General features: G+C 53.9%; 1 long non-coding RNA gene across 4 annotated transcripts in view; it reads right to left on the bottom strand.

Annotated features, from left to right (window-relative positions):
* The window catches only part of LOC118620401, a 42001-nt gene that overhangs the window by 14623 nt on the left and 7841 nt on the right, over positions 1–19537 (bottom strand). For 3 of the 4 annotated variants that reach the window (XR_004957402.1, XR_004957401.1, XR_004957400.1), the window contains 3 exons: positions 19336–19462; positions 15121–15283; positions 14083–14133 (listed from right to left, as the gene is read on the bottom strand). This is a non-coding gene — a long non-coding RNA (uncharacterized LOC118620401). Of the gene's footprint in view, positions 1–14082; positions 14134–15120; positions 15284–19335; positions 19463–19537 lie in introns of those variants that run through there. The other variant, XR_004957404.1, reaches the window with a different exon arrangement.

Raw genomic sequence — 19537 nt, 5'->3', positions numbered from 1 at the left:
CTGCTACAGCCTCCTGGGCACACCACACACACACACACACACACCCCGCTACAGCCTCCTGGGCACACCACACACACACACATACCACACACACGCACCCTGCTACAGCCTCCTGGGCATACCACACACACACCACACACCCACACACACATACACACCCTGCTACAGCCTCCTGGGCACACACCACACACACACACACACCCTGCTACAGCCTCTTGGGCACACCACACACACACACACACACATACCACACACACACACACACATCGCTACAGCCTCCTGGGCACACCACACACACACACACACACCGCTACAGCCTCCTGGGAGCATTTATCCCAAAGTGGCCCCTCAGCTTGCTGGTCAACACCCTCGAGGGCAGGTGAGTGTTCGATCCACCTTTTTGTCCATGTCCAGCGCAACGCCAGGCCTGTGCTGAGCAGCTGGTAAATGCTTGTGGCATCAGTAGCCAAATGCACAGATGAGCGAAGGAACCGGGGCGTGAGCGGGAGAGGCCCCGCCCAGCGGCGTGTGGAAAGGACCAGGGCCGGCTCTTAGGGAGCGGGATCAGTAAAGCCAGAGCACACCTGTGCCTAGGCTGCCATTAGTCACAGCGCCGGCTTTTACTGTTTCGGTAAATCTGCACTCTGTGGTTTTGTTAGTCTCCTTGTCTGTTTTTAAACCCTTATTAGGAACAATAAAGCTTGCAAACTGTGCAGAGTAGAACTATCAAACCCAGTGACACCCCCACCACCAGTCCCCACCGAGTCCGGGCGCGGAGGGACATCCCCTGGGATCTCACTATCAGCCACCTGATTAGGGTCAGGCTGCACACTGGGTCACACTGGTTCACAAAGGCCCCCAAATCGACAAGTCCTTTAACAGCCTCACTCTTCTCTTTTCTTTACTGACTTCAGAGAGCGAGGAAGGAAGAGGGAGAGAGAGAAACATCGATGAGAGAGAACATCGACTGGCCGCCTCCTGCCTGCCCCTCACTGGGGATTTGGCCCCCAACCTGGGCATGTGCCCTGACTGGGAACTAAACTGGCCACATCCCGGTACAGCCTCACTCTTATCATCCATTTCATCCTCACACCGCCCTGGGAAGCAGGCCATTTTGGCGGTATCACCCCATTTGTGTTTGAAAAGTGTGGGCGCCCAAGGAGAAACCGCCGGCCATGGGTACAAGGTGGATGAGGAGGTGCAGCAAAGAGGCTGAGGACAACGGAGACAAGAAAAGAGATGGGACAGGGACAGACTTGAAGAGCATGTGCCCAAACCCAGCCTTGGTGAGACACCGGTCACCCTGCCACCCTCAGCCACCAGGTGGCGCACCCTAACCACAGTGCCAGAGCAGCCTGAGGCCGAGGAAGAGCTAGAGGGATGGGAGGGGCTGAAGAGAGCACACAGCACACACACCACACGCACACCACACCATGCACTGCACACACAACACATACATGCCAGAAGCCACACACCACGCACGCACACCACACACAGACATGACACACGACAGGCACGCCACACCCACACATCCTCCTTCCCACCATGTGTAGCTGCCAGCAGTTCCTTTTCAGCTCTTCTACCCTCTCCCCCTCCCACTGTCTCCTCGGGGTCTACATTCCCAGCTTTTCTTCACCACCTCTCCCCACGGGCCTCCTTTCTCTCCCCACCCCTCTCCAGGCAGCGACCTGGCCTCTCCCCGCCGCCCCTGCCCCCGCCGTCCACCCTCCGAGGTAAGTGAACCCAGCACAACCTTTCCGCTGTCAGGCCTGCCGCCTGCTTTCTCGGGGGGTTGTCCCTACCGTGCCACAGGGCACGTGTTGGCACTGCCACTCTGTGAGCGAGGAGACAGACGCAGGAGGCCGCGGTCATGGTGGACGGCAGAGCCCCAGTCTTCAGCTCCTGGGTGTGACTGGCCCCTAGGCCCCCACGGCGGACACCACGCCGGCCTTCACTGTGCCTCTCTCCGCACCCACGTGCCATCTCTGCCCCTCCAGCCCACTCGTCCTGGGGAGGCGCCCCACCCCGACAGGCAAAGAGAGGTCAGCGGCTGCTTCTCCAGAAGCATCCGCCTTCGGAAAAGGAGCTGGTGGCCACAGCTCACCTTTCTGGGAGTGTCAGGGTGCCACTCCGAATGCCACTTGAAACTTAACGAATGGTTGCCTGTTGACAGGTGGCCCGGGAACAGGTCCCAGAGCACCTTGGCCACACAGCAGGGACGCAGCTGGGGAGGACTTGGGGCCTGAGGCCCGCCAGCTGAACAGGGCCCCTGCTTTCCAGGGGTCCGCAGCACCTCAGGTGGCTCGGCAAGGGGACACTGAGAAACAGTGATGAAGACTGAACACCTGAGACAGGGACAGGCACAGAATGGGGACAACAGGAAATTCAGACACAGTGCAGGTCTCGGGGCTCTGCCCTTCTTAGGACAAACCCTGCTTTGCAGGAGCCCAGCCCACAGGGGCCTCCCCAGCTTCCGCCCGGAGCCCCTGCAGGGGGGCCCACCTCAGGGTGGCTCTCGGACCCTCAGGATGAGCTCTCAGGCTCAGCCTCCAGCCCAGGGCACAGAACGGAGGGGCGCCCCGGGCAGGCACTCACCCTCCGCACCTCTTATCTCCCCATCCCCTGAGCCCCAGCCCCCTTCACCTTCCCGGCCCCTCATCCTCCTGCTGCTCCGGAATCCCCGTAATTCTACTTCCCCTCTGAAAACCAGACCACGGATCTCACTCGCGGTGCCACCGCGGCATGAGGCGAAGCTGTTCCCCACCTCTTTCAGCTATAAAATTCACGTTGTTCTCTAGGTGCGCGTGTGTGTGTTTTAAAAAAAAAAAAATGTTTTTCTTTAATATTTAGAGAGAGAGGGAGAGAGAGAGATGGAAACATCGATGAAAGAGAACAATGATTGGCTGCCTCCTGCATGCCCCCCACCAGGGATTGAGCCCACAATCTGCGCATGTGCCCTGACCAGGAATCAAACCAGAGACCCCTTGGTGCATAAGTCAACACTCAGCCCCTGAGCCACACTGGCTGGGCTATTTTTACTGTTTTTTAGAGAGAGAAAGGGAGAGGAAGAGAGAGAGACAAACACTGATGGGCTGCCTCCTGCATGCCCCCCACCAGGGATCAAGCCTCCAACCTGGGCTTGTGCCCTGACCCGGAATCAAACCAGTGACCTCCTGGTGCACTGGACAATGCTCAACCACTGAGCCACACTGGCTGGCCAGGCTCAGTTTGTTCTTTTCCACTATTTTTATTTGTTGAAATGCTTATCAAAGCAGCACAGGTATGTAGCTGAATCCCTGGAGAGGTTGCTCTGGTGAGAAGCAGAGTTCTCAGGGGTCAGGAGGAGGGCGAGAACGAAGACCCTACTGTGTTGCCCGCAGTGGACACTCCTGAAGGTGTGATAACTGCATAACGGTTGTCTGAGATGCTTGGATGGTCTCCACACCCAGCGGGCAGTGGCCAGTTAGATCAGAATCAGAGTCCGAGCTGAAACCTATGGACGGATGAATGGATAAGCGAAATGTGGTGTGTGTGGTACGGTACGTCGGTACAGTATTATTCAGCCTTAGAAAAGGATATCCAGCCCTGGCCGGTTTGGCTCAGCAGTTAGAGCGTCGGCCTGTGGTCCAGAGAGACCCGGGTTCAGTTCCTGCTAAGGGCACGTACCTCAGTTCCAGTTTGTCCCCAGTCCTGGTTGGGGTTGTGTGGGTGGCAGCCAGTCGATGTGTCTCTCTCATGTCGATGTTTCTCTCTTTCTCTCTCTCTCCCTCCCGCTCTATCTGAGGATAAATGCAAAAAAAAAAAAAAAGACTTCAGAAAAGGCTATCCAGCCATACACAACCACAAGGGGAACCTAGGGGATGATTCGCTGAGTGAAATAAACCAGCCACAAAGAGACAAATACTGTGTGATCCCACTTAGAAAAGGTACTTGGGGCAGTCAGACTCACAGACAGAAGCAGAGGGGTGGTTGCCAGGGGCTGGGGGCGGGAAGGGGAGTTACTGGGACAGAGCTCTGCGAGATAAAACAGCTGGGGATCGGTTGCACGAATACGTGGATGTACTCAACACCACTCCCTGGACACTGTATTGATGGTTAAGATGGTACACTTGAGGTTGTGTGTTTCTTACCATAATTAAAAATTAAAGACTCTCTTGGGGGCTGGAGAGAGGGCTGGATCTGAAATCTGAGATGGTGCGGGCAGGAGCATACCCTCCCCCACCCAGAGCCGGTTGCAGAAACCAGCTTCAAAACAGACAGGAAGTCGCGAAGAACACCATGGAGGAGTGGAAAGGAGTCTGCTCACTGATGCTTGGGAGAGTTTATGGGTTCACGGTCTTTTATGTAAGTCGAAGGCCATTTTAAGCATCAGCTAAGTGCCTTCTTAGGCACCTCAAACTGCAGGCACCAGCTCACCAGCTCAGTGCCAGATACACCCTCATCTTATAACTGCCTGGATCCCAATTCCCCATCCTGTGCAGGCCAGGGGCACACAGCCAGGGCTCCCCAAAACACCTGCAGTTCCAGAGTTCCCCCGTCCACCAGGGAGATCCAGACTGTTGGCAGCCAGCTGGGGCCCCCTGGCGGCTGCATGGTTTCTGCCTCCACCCCTGAGGCCGGTCTCCTGAGCATCATCACCTGTCCTTTGAGACAGCAAGAGCCCTGGCAAGGTGAGGGCAGGGTGCACCTGTCGATAAGACGTGTGGCAAGGGCACCTCTGAGCCCTTGGGCAGAGCCTGTGCGTGAACTTGGCAAGGCGAGCCCGCGGAGGTAGCCAGGGGCTGGAGATGGAGCACCACGGCCAACAGCCCTGATTCAGCCCCGTCAGAAGAAAGTGTTTCCTGAGCCCCTGCCGTGTGGCAGACATGTCACGGAGCTTATCTCATTTATTCTCACAGCACCCTAAGCGGTGGTACCGATGCTGCACCTCGCAGAGACGGAGACAAAGTCGCGAAGACCTTGACCACAGCCACACAGTCGAGGGACGAGGGAGGACCGACTGGAACTCCAGTCCACCTCTGAAGTCCCTGCACTGCCCCCCACCCCCACGCTCGCACGTGGGCGATCAGCCGTGGAAGTCCAGGGGTCAGCGCAGTGACCTCTCCGACTTGGCTTTCCGACCGGGAAAGCTCAGCTTCTGAAGGGTGCGGTCCCCACCGGGAGGCGACAGAAAGTGCTCCCGTGAGAGGGTCTGGCCGCGCTCCCCAACCCCGGCGCCCAGACACCTGCTCCAAACTCCCTGGGCCCCCAAAGGCCTGCAGCTTACAAACCTCTTCCCCTGCCTTCCTAGCCTGGCTGCCCCGTGGAGGGATAATGACCCCACGCTGTGTCCTCACCTGTTGGCCTGTCTCCTCTGCTCCAGCTGAGGTTCCTACAATCCTCCCTCTTTTCTTTCCTCCCCAGCTTCTCCTTAACCCGGAGGGCTATTCTGTGGTCCTGCTCCGTTTTACTACCGGGAACAAACATATGCTCCTCCACCTCTCGTTTCCACAGAAGAAAAACACAAAAAACAGCACAACCTCCAGGAACAGAAACAGATAATCCCTGAACCTGGAGCAAGGCTGGGTGGGCAGGGGCGGCGGAGACATTCCTGGGCAGTGCGGGCGGGGTGGGGGCGGGGCGGGGGCCAGGGTTATCTCCCAGCTGATTACACTCTGGCGCTTGCTTCACTTCAAAGGGGCTTTTAGGGCCCGCGGTGGGTCTGGCCATCAGAGCCTGTCCGCCCCTGGGCAGGCAGTAAACCTGTGAGGAAGAACAGAGCCAGGACCCCGCACACGGAGGTTTCCAGGACCGGTTTCAGGGCTATGTAGTCATTGCTGTAATCACCCCTCTTCTCAGGTGGCCTCTGTGACACAGGCAGATGTGCTGCGGGGTCAGGCGGTGGCTGGTGGTCCTGGAGCAATGGGACGCGCGGGCCAGCCGATCTGTCTGCCCTCCCCGCCCCCACCCAGTTTCTGGCCCCATGGACAGGCTGTCCCCTCCCAGCCTGCAGGGCTCAGAGCTGTCAGAGGGGTTTCTGAGCGTCCACCTGGGAGACAGCATCGCACTGCCCTTCACAGCTTCCTCAGGCCTCAACAGAATAAACCAGAAAATCACTGTAGTCCGGGACCCTTGCGGAGCCTCACTCAAGGGTTCTGCATACATTTGAGCCTCCTCACCATCCCGTGAGATGGGTGTGTCACCCTCACTTAAAAATGAGAACGGTGTCTCAACATCATAAGATGAAGGAAATACCAATCAAAGCCACGAGGAGATACCACTTCACACCCATTAGGATGGCTACTATTAAAAACAAACCAACAGCCCTGGCCGGTTTGGCTCAGAGGTTAGAGCATCGGCCCTCGGACCAAAGAGTGGCGGGTTCGAATCCGGTCAAGGGCACGTACCTCAGTTGCGGTTCATCCCCCAGCCCTAGTCGGGGTGGTGCAGGAGGCAACCAGTCAATGTGTCTCTTTCACATCAATGTTTCTCTCCCTCTCTCCCTCTCCCCCTCTCTCCCTCCCTCTATCTCAAGATAAATGGAAAAATATCCTCGGGTGAGGATTAAAAAAACAAACAAAACAAGTATGGACAGGACGTGGAGAAATTGGGCCCCTTGGATATCATTCGTTGGAATGTGAAATGGTGCGATTGTTCTAGAAAACAGCATGGGGCTCCCCAAAAAACTAAAAATAGAATTACCATGTAATTCAGCAATCCCACTTCTGAGGACACACCCCAGAGAACAGAAGGCAGGGTCCTGAAGAGACATTTGTACCCCCATGTCCATAGCAGCATCATTCGCAACAGCCAAAGGTAGAGGGTCCCGGTGGCCAGCAACAGATGAGTGGATAAACAAAACGTGTTCTCTACGGAGCATGTAATACTGCGGTTCTCAACCTGTGGGTCGCGACCCCTGTGAGGGTCAAACGACCCTTTCACAGGGGTTGCCTAAGACATAACAGTAGCAAAATTACAGTTATGAAGTAGCAACGAAAATACCTTTATGGTTGGGGGTCGCCACAACATGAGGAGCTGTATTAAAGGGTCGCGGCATTAGGAAGGTTGAGAGCCACTGGTCTAATAGTGTGCAGCCATAAAAGGCAACCGGACACGTGTTACAACCTGGATCAACTTTGAGGGCATTGGCCTGGGTTACATAAGCCAGTCACGCAAAGATAAACACTGTGTGATCCCATTTATAAGAAGTACCTAGAGCAGTCAGATAAACAGAAACAGAAATCAGCTGTGGTTGCCAGAGGAGGGGGAGGTGAGGGGGAGGAGGAAATGGGGAGTTGGTGTGTAATGGGTGCCGAGTTTCAGTTTTGCAGGATGAAAATATTCTGGAAACGGGTTGCACAACCACGTGCAATGTTCTTAGTGTGAATGTACTTAGCGTTACTGCACTGTACACTTCAAATGGTTCAAGGTATCAATGTTAGGTGTATTTCTTCCATAATTAAAAAGGTTTAAATGAGGAAAATGAAGAATCCAGATGTCAGACACTCTCCCGAAGGACAGACGTGAGATCTGAGCTCACATCCGCCTGGAGCCAAAGCCTATGCTTTTAACCCTGTGACCTCCCTCTAGCCAAAGCTTTCTGGAGAGCTGGCCACGCGCCCTTGTGTGCTTGGTGACCCCAGCACTCGTCCTGACACCGGCTCGCGGCACAGTCAGGGTCGGGGCGCCAGCACCCACTATGCACACGTCTTTGCTGAGCACCTGTGCTGCGGGCTCTGGGTGGGCACAAGGGCACAGGATGAATATGGCACCCACATCCCAGCGAGGGAGCCAGATAACAGGTACGTAAACAATTGTCTGAGGAGACTGCAGACAGTGGTGAGAACGGTGAAGAAAGTAAACCACGAACATGAAGGAAAATAACGAAGAGTGGGCAGAAAGTATAGGTGGATTTAGCTAGACTTGTCGGGGGCGAAGGGGACTCTCGGAGGAGGGGACATCATTCCTGGGTCCTACAGACTGACCTGGGGGAGGGTATTCCAACCGGAGGGGAGAGTTCATACTCGAGCCAGGACCAAGCTCCAAAGTTGGATGGCCAGAGTGGCTGGCGCAGGGACGACAAGGTGAAGAGAGGAGAGGGAGGGCGTGGGGAGGGCAGGGCCGGGTCCCAGGGGCCCCTTTGGGGGGGCTGCACAGCTTAGATCACCTAAGGGCAGAGGGAGCCATTGGAAGGTTGCAAGCAGGGGGTGATGTGATTCCATTTTTGCTTTAGAAATAACTCATGGGTGCCCGGCTGCTGTGGCTCAGTGAACTGAACATCGCCCCGTGGACTGAGAGGTCCTGGTTCGATTCTCAGTCAGGGCACATGCCCAGGTTACAGGCTCGATCCCCATAGGGGTGCGTAGGAGGCAGCCCATCTATGTTTCTCTCTCACATCAATGTCAATCTCTCTCTCCCTTCTTCTCTCTCTAAAAAAAATTTTTTTTAAAAAAAACATATTTAAAAAAAAAATTCATGGGTGATGGGGGTTTTCTATGTGGAGTTAACTTCTCCTTAGGGTGTCATTAAACTTTGCTGTGGTCAGTGGGGTTCAGGGCTCAGACCAGGACCGTTCCGAGGGAGGCCTGTGACCGCACACTCTGCACAGGGTCTTCTGAACATCTGCTCACTGGGACAAGCTGGCATTTCCACAGGGCCACACTTGGAAAGACGAGGGGCGTGGACACAGCACCCCCACCCAGAGGAACTGAGAAGTGCTCTGAGCCAGCTCTGTGGGGTGGGGGTCCTAATTCTGTCTGCTCCAAGCCTCACTTCCTCCAACCGTAAGATGGAGTCAATACAGACGAGCACCCCAGACTGTTTGCCTCTGAGAACTGTGACTTAAGGAGGAACATGGGCATTCATTGCCCTGAGTTACAAGCTGTTCTTTCTCTGTAATGTAGGGTATTTACAGTGCCATCAGCTTCCGCCTCCTAAGCAGCTCAGGAGAGCCAGGCGCCGTTTACATAGGAGACAGCTGAAGCGTGGAGATGAGGTTCTGGTGTCACTAATGACGGGCAGAACCACGGAGAGAGCTCAGGCGGTCTACTCCTCTGGTGTGGCAGCAGGGGCCCCTGTGCCCGCCTGGCACTGTGCAGCCTGTGCACCCGGGGTCTGAAGACACGCAGTTATTACACTGCTGTCAATCAAGGCCCATCTGGGACCTCTGAACTCTTTCTCAGCTCCTAGCCCTGACACACACCTCTCTCCATCGGCCCCAAATGGCAGAACTCGAGAGGGAGAGTCAATGTTTTCCTTGACCACCATAATGGTTTACATAAAAATGATACCCAGCTGGTGTGGCTCAGTGGTTGAGCATCGACCCATGCACCAAGAGGTCGCAGGTTCGATTCCCAGTCAGGGCACATGCCCAGGCTGTGAGCCCGATCCCCAGTGGGGGGCATGCAAAAGGCAGCCAATCAATGTTCTCGCTCATCAATGTTTCTATCTCTCTGTCTCTCCCTTCCTCTCTCTAAAATCAATAAAGAAAAAATATTTTTTTAAAAAAATGATCCCATTTCAGTTGGGGGAAGCTTCCTGTGTTCTCAAACTCTGGGATAATCATTTGCTCTTCTCCGAGTTTCAATGAGCCCATCTGGGCTTGTCTCTCTCTGACCCCAAGTTGGGGTATTGAAGGCTCATTTTTCAGTTACTGGTCCTCTTGCCCTACACTCCCCTGGGTTGTAACCCTCAGCCCTCTGCTGATGGAGCCAGAACCACACCCTTTGCCCTCATCAAGGTCCTGCTCAGGGAATGTCCCACAGTCCCCTCGAGCACTGCTCGACGGACATGAAAGTAGTTGTTTCCATCCCCAGACTGGCTCCTTCTCCTGCATTCCCCTCCCCCTTAAAAGCCCCATCAGTTGGCAGCCAGACGTCCATCACCTTTGACTTCATCCGTGCTCACTTCCCATGAGGTCACACGACGTCATCTGCGATTTTCAACATGTCTCTCGCTTGGATGCTCCCCTCACCATCCCCGCCACCACGACCCTCACTCAAGTTTTTGTCACCTGTCGCCTAAATTACAACAGCATTTCTCAAAGGGCAACCCAAACTTCCAACGCCTACCACCAGAGGTATTTTCTCCAAACAGATCTGATCACGTTCCTTTCGTACTCCCAAGTCATCCATGGCTGCCCGTAGCCCTCAGTCCTTCCTGCCCTGACCTTGACCACCTCGTCTGCTCCCAGCACTCCCCAAAGCACCCCACTCTGCAGCAAGGCCACAGCGGTCTTTCCCTAATCATGCCATCCGCGTCTCTTTTTTCCACGCTGTACTGCTGCCTAGAATGTCCTTCCGTCCTTTTTGCAGTAGGCAAAATCCAGACTCAACTCACGTGCCATCTCCGTGAGGCGCTTTCTGTGACCCACCACGCCTGTTCCGGGGCAGTTACCCGCCCTGGACTCTTTCCTCCGGACTCTTACTGTCGCTGGCTTTAAGCAGGCTTGGGGGTGGTCACTGTGTGGTGGCTGCTGCACCTGCCTAGCGCTCCTAAATAAGGGGGTTCCACCTCTGTACTCCTGTATTTCTCAGAGTGCTGAGCACGTCGGATGTTCAAACACTGACCAAATTAAATTCACTCACTCGTTCATGTATTCGGTCAATAAATATTTATTTAGACCTTGCTGTATGCAAAGCATAGTTTTGGGTGCTGGGAGTGGGGGTGTAAGGATGCTTTACTGGAATCTACTAAGGAGCTGAGATATGTACACTCAGCCCTGGCCACTGCGGCTCAGTGGTTGAGCGTCGACCCCTGCACCAGGAGGTCGCCAGTTCGATTCCCAATCAGAGCACATGCCCAGGTTGTGGGCTTGATCCTCAGTCGGAGGTGTGCAGGAGGCAGCCAACCGATGTTCTCTCATATTGATGTTTCTCTCTCTCTCCTCCCTCCTTTCCTCTCTCTTGAAAAATCAATAAACTATTAAAAAAAAAAAAAAAAAAAAAGATGTGTCCACTCATAGCTGTGCACCTGCCCACACGTGAGAAGCGCCGTGTGAATGCTGCAAAGAGCACAGGGGCTCCCCGGAGGGACGTCCCAGCGCAGTGTGCCTGTACCCTAACAATCCAAGAGGCCCCCGGGGCCCTGGCCGGGAGGGGCTGACGTCTGGCTGAATGCCAAGCCTCGCCAAGCACGCGCTTCCGCTCTGCTAAGTTCTGCCGCACAGAGTCATCTCAGCTCCCACCGCCCTTCAAGGTCCCAGGTCCCTTTGTGCAGGCCTCCCTGCCCGCCCCAGGCCGCAGGGACATTGGTTCCCTCCCCTAGACTCCTCCGGCACTCACTCCCCTGCCGAGCACGACCCGCTCCACTGGTTATTTTCTATCTATAGGTCCTGCTATTTGTATCCATCCCGGCGGGAAACAGAGAGCGCACTCTGACTGGGCCCACTGAGTTTTAAACACACTGCGTCTATTTACAAAGGTGTGGACAGGCCAGAGAGGAACCAGAAGGGCCGCACCTCAGGGCCCGTAACAGGACACCTGTCACACCCCTTGGATGGGGGTGAGAGGAAGCACGATCCCTGGATCCTAGATCAATTGGGTCTGCTGGACAGGTCCTGACTTTCCATCCACAGCCCCCAGGGAGGGAGCAAGTCCCCACTGTGCCATCTACTGATCTCCTACCAGAGCTTCCCCTTGGCCAGACCCAACTGGTAACCAGGGAGCAAGGGAGGCCTCGGTGTTTCTCTGGGGCAGAGAGACGGACAGGGCGGGTCTGCGGGCAAACAGCTGACATCAGCCCCCTGTCCAAACAGGAAGCATGTCTCCCTGGGGCTGGCCCTCTGCCTGGCTCACGATGTACCCATTGATCATCACGTTCTCATCTCATTAACAATACTGACTTGTGACATTGTTTCTCACGTTTGCTCAGGGACAGACTCATTCAAATCAAAAGAGACCTGTGGACGGGTTAAAAGCCTGGGACTCTGGAAAGAGCATGAGCTAGAAGCCAGCTCCACCAGCCTGTGACTTCAGGCAAGTTACACGGCTTCTTTGCCCTTCAATTACTTTGCCAGCAAAAAAAAAAAAAAAAAAGTCTTTCAGAAGATTGTTACAAGAACAAAGAGACAGTTTATACAAAGCATTTAAGACAGTGCCAACCACATAATGCTCAATAAATATTGTAAATTATTGTTGGTGCTTAATCAACCTTTCCCGAACCCCTGTGAAGCTGTGCCCATGAATAGGCCGTGGCCCCAGCTGTCCTGGGACCCCCCCTCGGGCAGGGCTGGCTTCCTAGCCAGCACCCTGGGCTCTGTTCCCACCATCCTCCCCCCTTCTTCCCACCTCCATAGCTCCCGCCAGTCCATATCCTGCGCCTCGGGGGCCCGAGAGGTGACCGGGAACTGGAGCTGCTTCCTGCCAACGCCAAGGCTGACCCAGATGCCAGGGCTGACCTAGAGCAGCCCGCCCACCCAGCGCCGAGACCCAGTGCCAGCCACGCGGATGCTCAGGGATTCACCCCCGGCTCCCGCGGACTCTGGGCTCGCCCCCCGACCGCCCCAACCTATGGAACACTGAGGCCCGGGGGTCCCTTCTCGGGGCAACAGTGTTTCTCTCTCCGGGGAAGAGCGCATCACTTGCCCTGTCAGCGTCTAGAGAGGGAGGCTGGGGGCGAGGGGCTGCCGGAATTCCAGGCTCCCCCCCAACTCCGTTTGACATCACTCCCCGAGTGGTACCAGGAACGGGAGCTCATCAGTCCACTTGAATTTTCTCTAAACAGTAGAGGCAGCACCGACACAGCCCCCACTTGGGAGCTTGAAAGGGGTGGGGGCTTTGCCCTTCATCATCGTGTCAGCCCAACCTCATCAGGTCATAAACAGGGCCCTGAGAAGGAGGGGGTGAGGCGACGGGGTGATGGACTGCTTTCTCTGCAGCACAGTCAATTAATAAAGGAGTTTAAAGGGGCCATTGTGTTATTCCACTTATGAGAGGAATGTGACCTGGGGCCTTGGTTCCAGGTACCTGCTCTCAGCAGCTCTGGCGTTGCTGCTGTGATAAGGGAGGCTCTGGGGAGTAGGATCAGTCTGGCGTCCTGCAAGCGCTTACGCAGAGTGGCCTGCAGGGCCCACAGCAAGGAAACTGGTCAGCAGGTTCATCTGAGGCTCTTCCCCAACCCTCTGCTGTTCTCCCACAAGCCCCAGGCTGCTCTGCAGGGCTCAGGCCTGTGAGGCACAGGCCCTCCTGTCTGCTCTGCACCCTGTTCTCTGCCCTCTAAGACGTGTCCAAGCTGATCTGATTCCCAGCCCGTGTGGATGTGGCCATGTCAGGCACGAGGTGTGCATGGACAAGCTACCCTAACTTAGCCTCAGGGTTTGTGCCAGCATCATTACAAAAGTCCAGGACTGGGCAGATGCTTGAGGGCACCATCGAGGGTAGTCTTTCTTAGCCCTGGCAGGTTTGGCTCAGCAGTTAAAGCATCGGCCCGTGGACTAGAGAGTCCCGGGTTTGGTTCCTGCAAAGGGCACGTACCTCAGTTGCAGTTAATCCCCGGCCCCTGTGGGGGTTGTGTGGGTGGCAGCTAGTCATTGTGTTTCTCACATGGATGTTTCTCTCTCTCTCTTTCTCCCTTTCTCCCTCCTGCTCTATCTGAAGATAAATGCAAAAATGTCCTCAGGTGAGGATTTAAAAAAGTGTTCTTTCTTAGACATTCATTCCTTGAACTTAAATACTGAGTCTTCAGAAGTTCTCATACTAGGAGAGAGAAGGACCTTCTCTCCAGGTGGCCGCATGTTCATTCCAATGGCATGTTTCCAGAAACAATGGCCCTACCTTGCCTGGAGTGCCCGAGCCCTGGCACAGAGTGGGTCATGCCTGCTTGAGGAGCCGCCGCTCTAGGCTGGCCCCTGGGAGACCAGATGGTTCAGGGCAAAGAGCGACAGTCCGAGGGTCAGCAGCTGCGGGCCACTAGCAGTGTGAGCTGGAAGAGGACACTTCCTCTCTCGGGTATCAGTTTCCCAACAGTAAGAGGAGGTGCATCCAGCCGGCGTGGCTCAGCGGTGGAGCATCGACCCTGCACCAAGAGGTCGCCGGCTCGATTCCAGGGCAGGGCACATGCGCAGGTTGTGGGCCTGATCCCCAGTGAGGGGCATGCAGGAGACGGCCAATCGGTGTTCTTTTTCATCAATGTTTCTATCTCTTTCTTCCTCTCTCTCTAAAATCAATAAAGGAAAAAAATTTTTTTAATAAATAAATAAAATGAGGGAGGAGGCGGATGAGTGGTCCCCAGGCTTCCTCCCGGCTCAAGCGCCCAGCTGAGCATGGGCCTATCCTCCAGGACAAGGAAGAACCTGGCCGCAGGCCCCGTGGCAGGGAGGTGAGGGCAGCCCTTGTGCATTTCTAGGTTAAAGAATCCCATACCTGCTTCCAGGCTGCTCCCCTAATTCTCCCCTCCTGTCCTCGGGCCCCCGCCACCAGCCCAGCCTCAGGGTTTTATTCCCCCTCTGGACCATGTGGACTTGGCCCTCGCCCACACCCAATGGTCTTCCAGCCTTTTAAATTCATGCAGAAGCAAGGTCTTTTGCCACCAGGATCTGTCCTTTAACTTGAGGTTGGACATGACCTGTTTGTTTTGTTTTTTTTTAATTTTTTTTCTTTATTGGAGAGGGAGAGAGAGAGAGAGAGAGAAACATCGATGAGAGAGAACATAAATTGGCTGCCTCCTGCATGCTCCCCTCTGGGGATTTGGCCCACAACCTGGCATGTGCCCTGACCAGGAATCGAACCAGTGACCTCCTGGTGCATGGGTCGATGCTCAACCACTGAGCCACACAGGCTGGACATGACCTTTCCAGGAGCCATCTCTGATGCCCGTGCACGCCGACCCTGAGCTAGCTCTGGGCTCCTGGAGCCATGGAATCTCCTCCCGTCTGTGCTGCAACTGGGCCTCCCTGCAGCCCTTCCTCATGCCCCCTGTGCTTTCTCTCCAGAACCTCAGAACCCCACCTGGGGTTACAGACCCTCACCTACGCTGGGCGGGGAGCCCCCGCACCCCACATGCTCCTTGGCGATCATCTTCTCTTCTGGTAGTTCAAGACCACATTAGTCAGGACAGGGGCCAAGACCAAACTCTTTTATAGGAAGTTTCTTTTTCATTCCGATCAACAACTACGACAGCATTGGGTCACCATCCCATACTCACATCAGCTCCTCGCTTACAGGACAGGCAGACGCCAACTCGAAGCCATTCTAGACTTTCTGCATGAAAAGGCTCTACGACAGTCTCTGGGTAGAAGAACATCAAAGCACCTTCCAGAGGCCGCTGCCATCAACCTCAAATCCCAGGACATCCCGAGGTTCGCACACTACAAAGAAAACGTGTGAAAGCCAACACTTACAATTTCTCAGACACATATGGCCCTGGCCTGAGCACGCTTTCATCTGTAATCACTTTGGCAAAGGAGAGGTCAGAGGGTTCTTTTTCTTAAAAACCACCTTGATCTTGCCATGCCCTGGGTTGATATCCTATCCCTTTACCAAATATTGAGTGGGGGGAGGTGATGAACACTCAGGGCAGGAGGCGTGAACAAGGCAGCTGATGTCTGAGAGTTTCTCTCCCAAGTTCAAGGACTGGGGGCAGAAAGTTAAATGAGGTGGGAGGAAAAAATGAAAATACCCACCCTACCCACCACTCCCTCTCTTCCATGCAATGACTCCTCACGTTTTGTAGGTGTGCTTCCCCAGCCACGGGGTGCGCGGGCGTGCCTCCCCCAGCCACGGCGCGCAGGGGGGTCCCCAACAGGAAACCGTCATGATTTTGTGTTTGCCAGTGATTCGTAACTCAGCATAAGTTCATTTTTCTAATAAACTAACACCTAAAGAATTACTCTCCACCTCAACACAAACTGTCCCCCAAGAAGGCTAAACAAATTCTCTTTCACATATCATGGATCCTAGAGAAGGGAAGTGGCTTGACCCCAAGTGCGAATATCTGAATTTACAACACAGACAAAATGCTTCTTAACCAAAGCATGTCAGCATTACATTAATACATATACTTAATCTTTCCAAACAAGGATGACTATGATCAACGGTATGGCTGGCTGGTTCTCCAAGTTCCAGTGCACCAGGAGACTGCTGAGAAACAGGTTCTTTAAGAACAAGGAAAGAGCCCTGGCCGGTTTGGTTCAGCGGTTAGAGCATTGACCTGCGGTCCTGAGAGACCCGGGTTCGGTTCCCGCTAAGGGCACGTAACTCAGTTGCAGCCACTCGATGTGTTCCTTTCACATCGATGTTTCTCTCTCTCTCTGTTCCTCTCTCTCTCCCTCCCACTCTACCTGAACAAAAAATGGAAAAATGTCCTCGGGTGAGGATAAAAAAATAAAATAAAAGAACAAGGAAAGAAAATACTAGTTGAGTAATCAATACTCCGAGGAGACAGTTCCAGGTAGGTACATAAACTGGTACCAAAAGTTTTACATAAAATCACAGAGTGTGTCCACTGTGGGATATTAGTGCAAAATGGAATTTGGAGGCCAAATCCCTGATCTTAAGGGTGACATTAGGGAGAATGATCACCCACAAATGCAGGACACTCCTTATCAGGGACACAGTCAGGCCGCTGTGGCATTTCCTACGCCCTCACGGACACCAGAGACCCTCCATTCAGCCGGATGCAGCCAGAAATTCCCTCTTCTGTCTGTCTGCCAAGGGCCTCTGCCTGGGCCCACTGGTCAAACAGGGGGAGGCATTTTTTAATTTTGCTGCTTTTCTGTCTCTTTGTTCTTCCCTGTGCCTCATTATCTTGAGATGTCTTTAATATCTGAGCAGGCCTGGAACATTCCTCCTCCTCGTCTCCCACACGGCTCTGCCAGCCGGCATGGAGGAGCACTGCTGGAGAAGGAGCCAGCTGGCCCGCGTCTCCTGCTGGGGCAGCGGGCTCAGCCCCAGGGCAGGAACTGGGAAGAGGCTCCTGCAGACTCCACAAAACCCATCATCCACGGGAAATGGGATTTTTAAAAACTATGTTTTTATTGATTTGAGAGAGAGAGAGAGGAAGGGAGAGTGAGAGAGAAAGAAACACCCATGCAAGAGAGAAACAAATGTCAATTGGCTGCCTCCTGCATGTACCCAACCTGGGACTGAGCCCGCAACCTAGGCACATGCCCTCGCTGGGAATCCAATCAGCGACCTTTGGGTGCATAGATCATGCTCAACCAACAGAGCCACAGTGGCCTGGGCAGGAAATGGGGTGTTAGCAGAAATGAAGTCTGTCCGGCTGACAATATTTCTGCCCCACCCTGCATGTGTGTCCACACACACACACACACTTGGACACCCTGAGTTCTGCAGCCAGCAATGCCTGAGTCATTGTGTCCCATGGGTCGTTAGGTGGGAGGAGGTCTGAGGCGGGAGGGTGGTATTCTAGGTTGGAACATGCCAAATCAGGGGTTTTCCTGCAACTCAGTATGAAGCTAGGAACACACCCCCACGGACAGGATATTACTTTTACCAACGGTGAGGCCCCAGCTGGTTAGCATTCAAGTGACAACTATAGAACACCCAGATCTCCCGAATGATTCTCAAACCATTGGGTTTCCTGTCCGCCCAGGCGGGAGGCAGGGAGGTTGGTATAGTCAAGTCCGGGTGGAGCACTGTGCTGAGACGGAGGCACCAGGCGGAAGCCGCCCCCCCGCCCCCACCCCCACGAGACCCCAGGCTTTTCAGCAGAGCCACCACCAGTCAGGGGCCAATCACAGTCGGCTGCCAGTGGGCCTTTAACTAATCAAATTCTGTGAGGGGCCCAGCAAGGGGCCGGGGCTATCCCTAGGAGGTGGCACCCAGCCACGCCTTCAGCCCGGGTGGTGTCTGAGCCACCTCGCACAGGCAAGCACGTGGGTGCGAGCCCAGGATACAGCAGAGCTCCTAGAGCACAGACCACCTGGGAGCTGGTGAGGCTGGAAAAGCAAACAGGACCAGGTCACAGAGCACTTGAATGCTGTGATGAGAGTTTGGGTCTCACTCACTGTAGGGAGAGTTTCCAGAAAAGGTTTGCGAGTAAATCACAGACCCCAAAGGCTGACAGCCTAGGTTCAAGTCCCAGCTCAGCTGCTCTCCGGCTGTGTGGCCTTGAGAGAGATGGCTTAGCTCTCCGTGCCTCGGTTTTCTCATCTGTTAAATGGAATAAGATGTACTTTTTCCCCCACACACATTTTTTTAAGTTTACTTACTTGATTTGAGAGAGAGAAAGAGGAAGGGAGAGAGAGAGAAACATCGATGTGTTGTTCTGCTTGTTTATGCATTCATTGGTTGCTTCTTGTACGTGCCTGACTGGGGATTGAACCCATGACCTTGGTGCATAGGGACAGTACTTTAACCCACTGAGCTACTTGGCCAGGGCACCCACACATGTTAACACAGTTGTCATCAGCTGTGCGTGCATATCAAAAATTACACAGCCCAGCCAGTGTGGCTCAGTGGTTGAACGTCGACCCATGCACCAAGAGGTCGCTGGTTCGATTCCTGGTCAGGGCACATGCCCAAGTTGTGGGCTCAATCCCCAGTGGGGGGCATGCAGGAGGCGGCCAATCAATGTTCTCTCTCATCGATGTTTCTATCTCTCTCTCCCTCTCCCTTCCTCTCTAAAATCAATAAAGAGAAAAATTAAATTTAAAAAATTACATGATGTCACTCATTCTGAAGAAAAGCTTGAAGAAATACTCATTAGTTTTAATGGCACAGAGACTATTATGTGGGGAAAAAACATAGATATGGCCGATGGCTCAGCGTTTGAGAACAATCCAGAAGGGTGGAACTCTGGAGAGGAGGACATTTTAAGACTCCCCGGACTGATTTATTTCATTTATAATTTTTTCCGTATGCACCAGATAGATTTATGATTTTGAAAACCCATGTCTAAGAGAGTCTAAACGATCTCTTACATTAAATAGAAAATAAAAGCTTTAAGTGATACAAAAGCATTGGGTTATAATTTTTCTTTCTTAGTGCTATAGAAATAAGGTGCATCTTATAGTCGATGACATCGTCAAGTCAATGAGATAGGATTATAATCCACATACCTCATAAAACTGTTAGGAGGATAAAATGAGTTAATCTTTATAACGCACTTAGAATGGTGCCTGGTACAGAATGATTGCAATATACGTGCTGTCCGATCATCTGATTTGTGTCCTAGAAACGTCCACGGCAGGGCTGTGCATTGGGAAACAGGGCAGGAGACCCCTGCCGTGGACGGGGAGAGCCCGTGTTCATCACAGCCGTGTGGACAGACGGAGTGACTGGCGGACTGGAGACAGTTTGGGAGGTAGGTCCTCACACACCCCTGTTTATATGGGGAAGAGGAGGAGCTGAAAACAACACTGAAGTTTCTGGGGGGGCCACAACGCAAAGCATTCACCTGAGACAGGAAATCCGGAGAAGCCGGTTGCGGGAAGAGCAGACTGGCTTAGTGCGGGGCATCCAGGTGGAAGTATCTGGCAAGAAGCTGGAAATGAAGGTCCAGGGCTCAACAGACACATCCAGACCTGTGGAAAGGACAAAGGCAGGAAAAAAGAAGGAGAGAGTGAGGGAGAGAGGAGGAAAAGAAGGAAGGTAGGAAG

The sequence above is a fragment of the Molossus molossus genome, unplaced genomic scaffold, assembly GCF_014108415.1.
Source record: "Molossus molossus isolate mMolMol1 unplaced genomic scaffold, mMolMol1.p scaffold_m16_p_7, whole genome shotgun sequence".
Classification (NCBI taxonomy): domain Eukaryota; kingdom Metazoa; phylum Chordata; class Mammalia; order Chiroptera; family Molossidae; genus Molossus; species Molossus molossus.
This window is presented reverse-complemented; position numbering and strand designations above follow the sequence as displayed.